Consider the following 10,493-nt stretch of genomic DNA (forward strand, 5'->3'; position numbering starts at 1 on the left):
GAGAACACCTCTGCACTTCCACGAGGAATCACTGGGATGTTGGATAAGAGGGTTGGGTTTGCAGCAGGGTTCGTTTTGGTAAACGATAAGTTGAATTGATGTCTTAACGATCATATAACGCGTAGGAGCTTGGGACTCAACCCACGGTCTTCTGCTCAGTAAGCAAAAACGTTTGCCACTAGGCAGACGAGCACCTTTTTAATCATCGAATTGCTGTTATTACCATGTAGTCAAATTAACAAATAAAACTATTGACGAATCTTGAATGTGGAAGGGCCTGAGATTAGACTCATGATGTTCTGCTCAGTAAGCAAAAACGGTTGCTATAAGGCCACCGAGCCCCTCCTTACCCCAAGGTTCATGTTTAAGTCCCTTGCTTTATAATTTCTATATCAAAGATACTGATAACTGCTTAGATAATCTATGCACGCTTAGACAGCTTGCAGACGATGCCGTGGTTTCCACGAGAGGTCCACGTGCAGAAATCTTGCAAAGACCATTGCAAAATTCCCTAAATAATCTGTCTCTCTGGGCAAGAAATTTAGGGATCGAGTTTTCACCGCAAAAAAACTGAATTGGTAGTGTTTACAAGGAAGCGGTTTCCAGCCCAACTGCGTCTAAATCTTTTGGGCAGAGACATTACCCAATCTTTAACCTTCAAATACCTTGGAGTCTGGTTTGATTCAAAATGCACTTGGGGTACCCACATTACGTATTTGAAACAAAAGTGTCAACAAAGGATCAACTTTCTACGATCAATTTCCGGGACATGGTGGGGTGCTCACCCGGAAGACCTCATTAAACTATATAAAACGACTATTCTTTCAGTTCTTGAGTATGGCTCTTTTTGCTTCCTCTCGGCAAGAAAAACCCACCTAATTAAAATGGAACGCATTCAATATCGTTGTTTACGTATTGCCCTTGGCGGTATGCATTCAACACACAATATGAGCCTAGAGGTACTAGCGGGCGTAAAACCCCTGCAGAACCGTTTCTGGGAGCTCTCATTAAGAATATTGATTAAATGTAGTGTCAGTAACAACCTTGTGATTGAAAACTTCGAAGAAATGCTCGAATTGAGCATCCAGTCTAGATTCGTGCGAATCTATCTTAATTATATGTCATCGGATATTAGCCTTCCTTGCTATAACCCCTCTCGTGTATGCTTTACTAACTACAGTTCCCCCATTGGCTATGATCTCTCCATGAAACAGGCTATTCAAGGAGTTCCAGATCAACTTCGACCTATCTCAATTCCCCGCATTTTTGCTGAAAAGTACCAACAAGTCAATTGCAATAGAAGATTTTTCACTGATGGATCACGCATTGATGGATCCACTGGCTTCGGCGTCTTCAATGAATACTCAACCGCCTTTCGGAAACTTCAGGAACCTTGTTCCGTTTATGTTGCTGAGCTAGCAGCAATCAACTTCGCATTGGGGATGATTTCCGATATGCCCATAGACCATTACTTCATCTTCTCGGATAGTCTCAGTTCGATTGAGGCTATTCGGTCGATGAAACAAGGTAGGCACTCATCTTATTTCCTTTCAAAGGTAAGGGAACAGATGAGTTTGCTGGTCGAAAGATCATATATGATTACCTTTGTATGGGTCCCCTCACATTGCTCAATCCCAGGCAATGAGAAGGCAGACTCTCTCGCAAAGGTGGGCGCACAACAAGGCGAGATTTATGATAGAAGAATTTCACATGATGAATTTTTCCCATTAGTACGTCAGAGTTCTCTTTTAAGTTGGCAAAACGATTGGACAAATAATTCTCTTGGGCGGTGGTTACATTCCATTATTCCAAATGTTTCTTCGAGAGCGTGGTTCAAGGGTCTGGATATAAGTCGGGGATTCATTCGAGTGATGTCAAGACTTATGTCCAACCACTACTCGCTAGACGCATATCTCTATAGAATAAACCTCGTTGACAGCAATATATGTAGGTGCAGAACCGGTTATGATGACATCGATCACGCAGTTTGGTATTGCCCGGGTAATGACGCCTCCAGAGCACGACTATTGGATACCCTAGTGGCCCGAGGTAGACAACCCTTCCGTGAAGTAAGAGATGTATTGGGAACACGTGATCTTCCCTACATGCAAGCGATCTACGAATTCCTTTGTTTGTCTGATGTTAGAGTTTGATGTGACTATCCCCTCCTTTCCAAACAATTTCCCGCCATTGTGTCCCAGTCTTATTATCCTCCTGTTCCTGTGCTACTTGCCCCTGCCCATCCAGGATTTGGTCAACCGTCCGAGAGTAGTATCTGAAGGAGGCTTCAGAAACCAGTTTCCTACCTAGATCCTTCCAATTGAAATTGTTACCTATTAACCTCGAGCCCGCCACGAGTAATTGGTACCCAATACTAACCTAGAAATACTGCTATTTAAAATGTAAATCAAAAATTACTGATTTTGGCTCCGCAAAGTGTCACACACGACTGAGCCTAGTAAATAAACGAACTAGTTAAAAAAAAAAAAAAACCGAGCCCCTCATATCACATAATACCGTTGCTCAAATTTGTGTATCCATTCAAACCCGGAACCAACGACAACAACGAGTTTCGCAAAATACACGATACACAAGCGATTTTACCATAAATCTCTTTGATATGTAAGGACCTGAGACCGCATTTTTCTGCTCAGTAAGCAGGCCACTGTAACCGACGATCTTTCAAATCCGAAAACTAAAAACTACGAAAAAGTACTTAGGCCTTCATTAAGTTCCACTCTCACGCGACGTTCAATGACAGGGTCCTATCCAGGATTACATCTGAAAAATCCAAATCTGGCCAACGCCCACCCTAAACCTAAACCTGTTCTAATCCACCTGAAATGACTAACGAATGGAAGACTTTGACTACCCAGCCATGCAATAGTCTCATTCCGTGCCTTATGGCAACTTGATGATTCTATTGCGCTCATCTTCTGGCACCACCCAGGGGAGACTTGGTCCTGTACCCAATGCTCAACTTATCTCCATTCCACTCAGCTACTCGCAATTTCTTGTGATAAGTGGGCGGAATATTATTATATAAGACAATTCAATGCAGACATCTTTCCAAATTTGGCAGATCGACAGGTAATCGGTGAGTTACCACGATAGTTGCTATTCAACAACTCGACAACGTCCCATCGTCAACGCCTGCTATGAGAAGTTCCCATTGCAGACCCCAGCGAAATGACGTCATCGAGCTATCGATCAACTACCCTGGTTATCGCCTGGTACCTTATAGCACGATGCTAGGAGGCGAACCGGAAGAATCGATGAGCTACCTCTCCCCCATTGGGTTGATGGTTAATTTTTGAACCTGAAAACTCATCGATGATTATTGCGAAGTTGAAATCTGCAAGGGAAAACTCATAAGCGAATAAAATCACGCATGAGATTTAAGTTTTTAAGTTTTTTTCGAGCACTGTCAATTCGACAGTGTACTCTTTTCTCGGCTTGAGGTCTAATGCATTGTCCACTTTCTACCAGGCATCCATCCACCGACATACATCCACAAGTAAAACAACAACGGACTACCATCCACCGTCAAACACCGGTCAAAATTCACTTGTCCGTGACTGGTCAACCGAACCGATAAAGACGTCAGCTGTAATTATGGTAATCTCGTGAAGCGCAGCCACCAAAATTGTCCAAAGGCCAAACCGATAAACAGCCTGTCACTAGTACTGGCAGATAGTGTCACTCAGTTGCCAGTCTCGTCCCCTGCGTAGGAGAGCCGTCCAAACTGGTGGGAGAGAGGGAAACTGCATGTGCTTGAATTAACATAATTAATTTAGACGATTTTTCGCTCGGATCTGAAATCGTGCAATCGTGTGCTTCGGGGGGTAACTTTATCTCCAAATAGCCTTCAGTTGAAACCTTTTGGCCATGGCGCGGAGAGATAGCGCACTCAAAACACACCCACACACGCTCGGTGTGCAAATCGCAATATAGATGGCTAGATGTGAAGCGGATTAGAAATTGATGCTTCGAACCCGGAGTGACTCGGCTCCGGGTATTGTTCGGGGTGGGAAAAGTTTCATTCTTCCATTATCGGAAAATGCGCCCTCCGGGTCTCTCGCTGTCGAGTGCAAAACTTTTGTATAATGTGTGATGTTTGTTTGCTCCGTGTGGTTTTCCCAAAAGTCTCCCATAAGGTGGCACTGTCTGGTAACTCGAAGGGGGGAAGTGGAGATATTTCATACTACTATGGCTCGCTATCTAAATCGCTAATGGCGAAAATTTTATCTGCTACTGCTGCTCTTGCACTGACTGGGAGGGTTTGCTTGGGTCGTTGGTTCGGTGTTGGGTTGAATGTGAGCGCAGTTGCTCCCAATCGATAGACGACGATATGTGTGACTACAACTTTGAGTCTTTTCTCCACTCTATTTTCTCCTCTCATGTGGTACAAGCTAACTTTTCTGAGGTCTGCGGTTTGGTTCCGGGGGAAAAGACCTTAATCTGAGGCGCCAGCACGGATTCGATGGTTATGGTGGGGGTAAAATGCATTAAATGGTTTGACTTTTGCTTCGATTATCATGATTTTTTGATCTTTCGGTGTCGAGTCTCAAAATGAATATTGGAGGGGTTACGGAATTCTAAAGAAGTTAGGCTTAAAGTAGTTCGAGCAAAAAATGCTTTGAGTTTAAGGGTATTTTATACCATGATACGGCAATTGCCTGATTTTGAGAGCCCCTCCGTGCATCAGGTTTTTATCTTTTAATATTTTCTCAGAGCCGTGATTGCAAATCTTTCTCATTTATATTTAAGATTGATGTTTAATTTACACTTAGGTGCAATAAGATCACTGAAAAGCGCATGGGAACTTTAAAAAACAGTACGAACAGTTGCCGTAGGACTACGCTGTTAACTATTTTGATCGATCGTTATTTAAAATTCCCGATATTATTATGACATCCGTTGATTTCTTCCAAAGTGTAATAACTGATCAGTGCCCATTTTCCGTTAATAACTAATAAGATTCTTTTTCAGTCCATGTGTAATTATTCTTGTTTTAGAAAATATTCCAAACTAACTCTTTGTTTGAAAATTGTGGTGACCCTGAAAAGGGCAGTTTCAATGTTTTATGGTTCTCAAAAGGACCGTTTTGGTGATTTGGTTTTAAAATGAAAGGTATGTAAGGGGACGAGCAAATTGCCTTAAATTTTGTCTCATCATGGTGTGATAGGGAAGGATTGAACATAAATCTTTCTAAAACTACTATTGTGCCATTTGATGATGATGATCCCACCTCTTACCCCTACAAAGGTTTGAGCTGGACGATTTATCTTTAAGATAATTATATGTAAACATTTTAACCAAGTTAGCAAAAACACGATCTGGTTACATTTACAGATATAAATTCCCTCTAGAGTTTACAGTTGTATCACAGAGTTATAAATGTGAAAGAGCTTAGTCGTCCACGTCTTAGTTCGCCTTTTTGTTTTTGTCCACCTAAAAATATTCATATTCACAATTTGATAGTATCATAATTTTCAGCAATGTCAGGAATTCTCACGAACCCCCAACATTTGCCAGAAAGCTTTCTACTAACTCAAGGTATCTTCCAAATTAGCTTCAAAATTGCATATTTTTTTTACGAAGAACTACGTCTTTGTCGACTATACTAGGGTGCAAATCAAAAAAAAAATGTTTTGTGAAATAGTGTTAGGTTTTGAACGCTTATAACTTTGCCATTTATACATGAAAATAAAATCCAAATACGCCAATTGATAGGATATTACATAACAGATCTGCTGAAATAAATATTTTTTTCAGTTTTCCACAAAAAAAAATATTTGAAAAACGTACAAATGATAATTTTATCTCTGTTTTCATGAAATAAACGATTTTCCCTAATCCAGTTGTCATAATCGAGTACCATTTGGATGTACATCGTTCTGTGTTAACACCGGTACCGTCGAGTTGGTCACCCTATCCCAACCGGTTCCACCGCTTGACTGATAAGCCGTCGCTATTGATAAGATGTCATGGATGGGATTTCGTAAATCAAAACAAATGGACAATAGATGAACAAAAACTTGTCGATACACATGAGGTAGACGTTTATATTGAAAGTTTATTCAATTCGTTATTCAGGAGTGCTATTCTATAAATTCTACTAATTAGTGTCTAAAATCTAGTTCCTTGTCTAACTAAGAACTAGTGAAGGTAAGAAAGGCTACTGAATTAAAACTAGAACTAGAATATAAATATAATGCAAATCTTACAAACTATGTACGTAGGACCTAAACCTAACCTGAAGTTGGACAGTGAAAGTGAAAGGCCGATAGAATTGCAAGGGCCACTGAAATGTAAGTGATTATCCTTATGTTAAAACTAATCATAAACTAAACTAAACCTACTGTTGCAGTTTGAAGCGTGAATAAATCTAGCTACAGAAGTCAGTGCCTTGGTTTTCATTTATAGCTGTCGCAACAATCTTCAAAATTTCATTGTGATGAGTCATCATTCTATGACCGGAAAGCAAGATGGATGCGCTGGCTGCAATAGGCCAGATGAAGCGGACAATATGGTTCAATGCGATTCATGCGATGCATGGTGGCACTTCAGTTGTGCAGGTGTGACAGGCTCGATCACCGATCGAATGTGGCTTTGTTCCCACTGCAATCGACCTTCTCGTGCTATGTCGAGAGCCAGCATCGCGAGTCGATCTTCGTCACATTTGTCAGAGAGTATGGCACGTCTGCGGGAGCGTCAGGAGTTAGAGAAACTGCGCGTGGAAGTGGAACTTGAAAAGAAGTTCATGCAGGAGCAACGAAAGCTATTGGAAGCTACGATTGCCACCGAGGAGGAGAAAAGAAGCCGGGTGAGTTGTGGAAACAGTCGAAAAAGGGTTCAAGAGTGGATTGGGAGACTGGGAAAACCAAGTGCCAGCAGCTTCAGCGGTTCAGCAGCATATTTCTCATCCCCTCCAAACGGATCCTGATGTTGGTGCTGTAGGAGGTGTTCCCGAAGAATTACCGTCGGGGTCACCATCAGCCTTAGACATCCAACAACACAGTTCTCCTCTTCGGGACCTAACTATCTCCGTGTTGAATGCCAGCGAAGGCGATTTAATAGACCTGAGTATCGTGGAAGTTGATGTTGATCAACGGAAGGCCTGGGACATGATACGTGAGCTACGAGTGAGACTGGAGCGTTGTGTAGAGAAATCGGAGCCAACCTTCCCTCAGTTGGATGATTTGCAACGCCAATTGGGGCTATGCAGGACGGAAATCGAAGAAATGCAGTCAACCGTGCATCGCTTATCAAGGGTGCCGTCGTCAGTTACCCAGGCGGGCGCATTGAATGTTGAAGGAACAGCCAGAAACCGGGATGAAGTGCTCGTGCAACCAAACGCATTGGTACTAGAGGCCATTCCGAAGCACTACCCCAGTGTGTTTCCTTCAGGTAAGTGTCATGCCTCTGAGAACCCAATCAATAGTTCGAAGAAAAACAATACCTCTCATCCAAATCCAAAACCAACCATGCCAATTCTCTCAAACGAGCAGCGTTTAGCCCACGCGCGCTCTAATTTGGTAAACAGCAACAAACTGTTGCAGCAACAGACTATTAGACAAAGTACACCTTTCCCCCTGACGATAACCCAATCTGCACCCCTACAATCTTCGGTGCGTCAGCCTCCAGTGCAGCAACCTCCAGTGCAGCAGCCTCCAGTGCAGCAGCCTCCAGTGCAGCAGCCTCCAGTGCAGCAGCCTCCAGTGCAGCAGCCTCCAGTGCAGCAGCCTTCAGTGCAGCAGCCTCCTGTGCAGCAGCCTCCACTGCAGCGGCCTTCGATTCAGCAGACTCAGGTGCAGCAGACTCAAGTGCAACAGCTTCTGATACAGCAAGCTCCGATGCACCAAACTCCGATGCACCAACCTCCGATGCACCAACCTCCGGTGCACCAACCTCCGATGAACCAATCTCCGATGCACCAACCTCCGCTGCACCAACCTCTGATGGACCAACCTCCGATGCACCAACCTCCGATGGACCAACCTCCGATGCACCAGCCTCCGATGCAGCGACCTCCGATGCAGCGACCTCCGATGCAGCAGTTTCCGGTGCAGCCTCTGACGCAGTTTCCGGTGCAACAGCTTCCGATGCAGCCACTTTTGGTGCAGCAGCCGGTTGGTGACCTTCCGATATTACTTGGTATTCCACGATCAAACTTGGACGAACCAGAGAGAGCACTAGAGCTGCAGCCCACACAACAGCAACTTTCTTCTCGTCAGTCTTTGGCTCGAGACCTTCCTATGTTCTCTGGGGATCCAGCTGAATGGCCGATATTCATTTCCAATTTCGAGTACACGACGAAGACGTGCGGTTATACTCACGGAGAGAACATGGTTCGCCTCCAAAGATGCTTACGAGGGCGTGCGTTAGATACTGTTCGCAGTCGTCTAGTATTTCCCGCAGCGGTTCCGGAAGTGTTAGAGACGCTACGCATGCGATATGGGCGTCCTGAGCTACTAATCAACGCCCTGTTGCAGAAGGTTAGAGCGATGCCTACTCCTCGAGGAGATAAGCTGGAAGCACTTATTGAGTATGGGATGGCTGTTCAAGAGTTGTGCGACCACATTGAAGCGGCGAATGAACGAGCTCATTTATCGAACCCTACTCTTTTGCAAGAACTTGTAGGAAAACTGCCCGCGGATCAGAAGTTGATGTGGGCGGGCTATAAACGAGAACGAGTGGTCGTGGACCTGAAAACTTTCAGCGAGTATATGACTGGGCTAATACAGGATGCTTCAAGCGTGGTACTGTACGAATCGGATTCACGGAAAAACAGCGGAAGAGAGAAAACGAAGGCATACGTAAACTAGCACGTAACCAAGGTCGACGAGGTGTTCACTCCGGCTACGACGCAATACAAGGCGGGTGGATGCCTACATTGCGAAAAAGAAGGTCATAAACTTCGAGAATGTCAGGCGTTTAGAACGCTCTCCATCGACGATCGCTGGCGACGGATATGGGCTCTGAGCGTGTGTCAAATCCGCTTATTCGAACATGGAAGAAGAGCTTGCCGCAGTAACAACCGATGCAACGTAAGCGGATGTCAGTATAAACATCATCCGTTATTGCATGGCAAGTCAACAGCTCCAACAACGCAAGTTGGAAATAGCCACACCCATCGGCTCCTGGATTCTGGTGTCTTGTTCCGGATTGTACCCGTGACATTGCACGGAAAGTCGGGGAAAGTTGATACCTTCGCTTTTCTGGACGAGGGCTCGTCATTGACCCTAGTCGAAGGTGATCTGGTAGCCCAGCTTGGTTTGGCAGGAAATTTGAATCCACTCTGTCTTAGATGGACCGGAAACACGTCGCGGGTAGAGAAGGAGTCACAGACCGTGACGATTACAATTTCGGGACCGGATCAGAAGCGACATTTCAAGCTTGTAAACGCTCGAACGGTACAGAATTTGGATCTACCGATGCAATCCTTCGACCTAGAAGAGGCAGCAAGGAAGTTCGCTTATCTGAAGCAGTTGCCAATTCACAGCTATCACAACGCTAAGCCGGAACTCTTAATTGGGCTAGACAACCTCAAACTTGCTGTACCGTTGAAGACAAAAGAGGGAGATGGATCTGGGTCGATTGCCGTCAAAACTCGATTGGGATGGTGTGTCTATGGGCGACAGGATTCACGGGTCAGTGGCGGATTCAGTTTTCACACTTGCGGATGTACGAGAGATGTCAAGTGAAGTGATTATCCTAATGTTAAAACTAATCATAAACTAAACTAAACCTACTGTTGCAGTTTGAAGCGTGAATAAATCTAGCTACAGAAGTCGGTGCCTTGGTTTTCACTTATAGCTGTCGCAACATTCTGCTTGAACCTTAAAATATATAAAACAGCGCTGCTGTCATGCCTACCCAAGTAACAATTCAAGCTGAATTGTAAGAACAAAAGTTGATTATAGGTTGATTTAAGGTGTACGAAGCTGATTAACACCAAGCTGAATATACAGTTGATTAGTAGTGCATGAAGCGAATTGTATCCCCATAATTCAACCTCAGTGAGTTAGGTGATATAAAGACTGAACAAGACTTATTTAAGCTTAATTCTACTCCACAAACCAGCAATGCGCTACAAATATTCTGATAGCCTAATAGAATAATCTGAATTTATTGCACAATATTTTTAAATGTCGTCAGTTGCATTTCCGACATTTTAGTTATTCTAAATTCACTGCCTACCTTTCTCATCTCAAGCAGCACCAGCAGTAGAGACAATTGACATAGAAGAAGAGCTTTTAAGAATAGCTACACCTAGAAGTGGACTGCGACGACGTCGGAAGTATTAACATTAGTATTCCTGTGTTTTGTCTGTTCACCACCAGTGTTGGAAAAATCATTTTCAAAAAAAGTTCTATCACAGCTCATTGCAGAGATAAATCCCAAAGGAACTTCTCACAAAAAGTTCGCGAACGAGAGATGATAAAAAGTTCATGAAAGCGTAGAGCGAGAGAAATTTTCATTTCGTA

The sequence above is a fragment of the Ochlerotatus camptorhynchus genome, unplaced genomic scaffold, assembly GCF_037179485.1.
Source record: "Ochlerotatus camptorhynchus isolate MF236.1 unplaced genomic scaffold, CSIRO-AGI_Acam_v1.1 ptg000193l, whole genome shotgun sequence".
In the NCBI taxonomy this organism is placed as follows: domain Eukaryota; kingdom Metazoa; phylum Arthropoda; class Insecta; order Diptera; family Culicidae; genus Ochlerotatus; species Ochlerotatus camptorhynchus.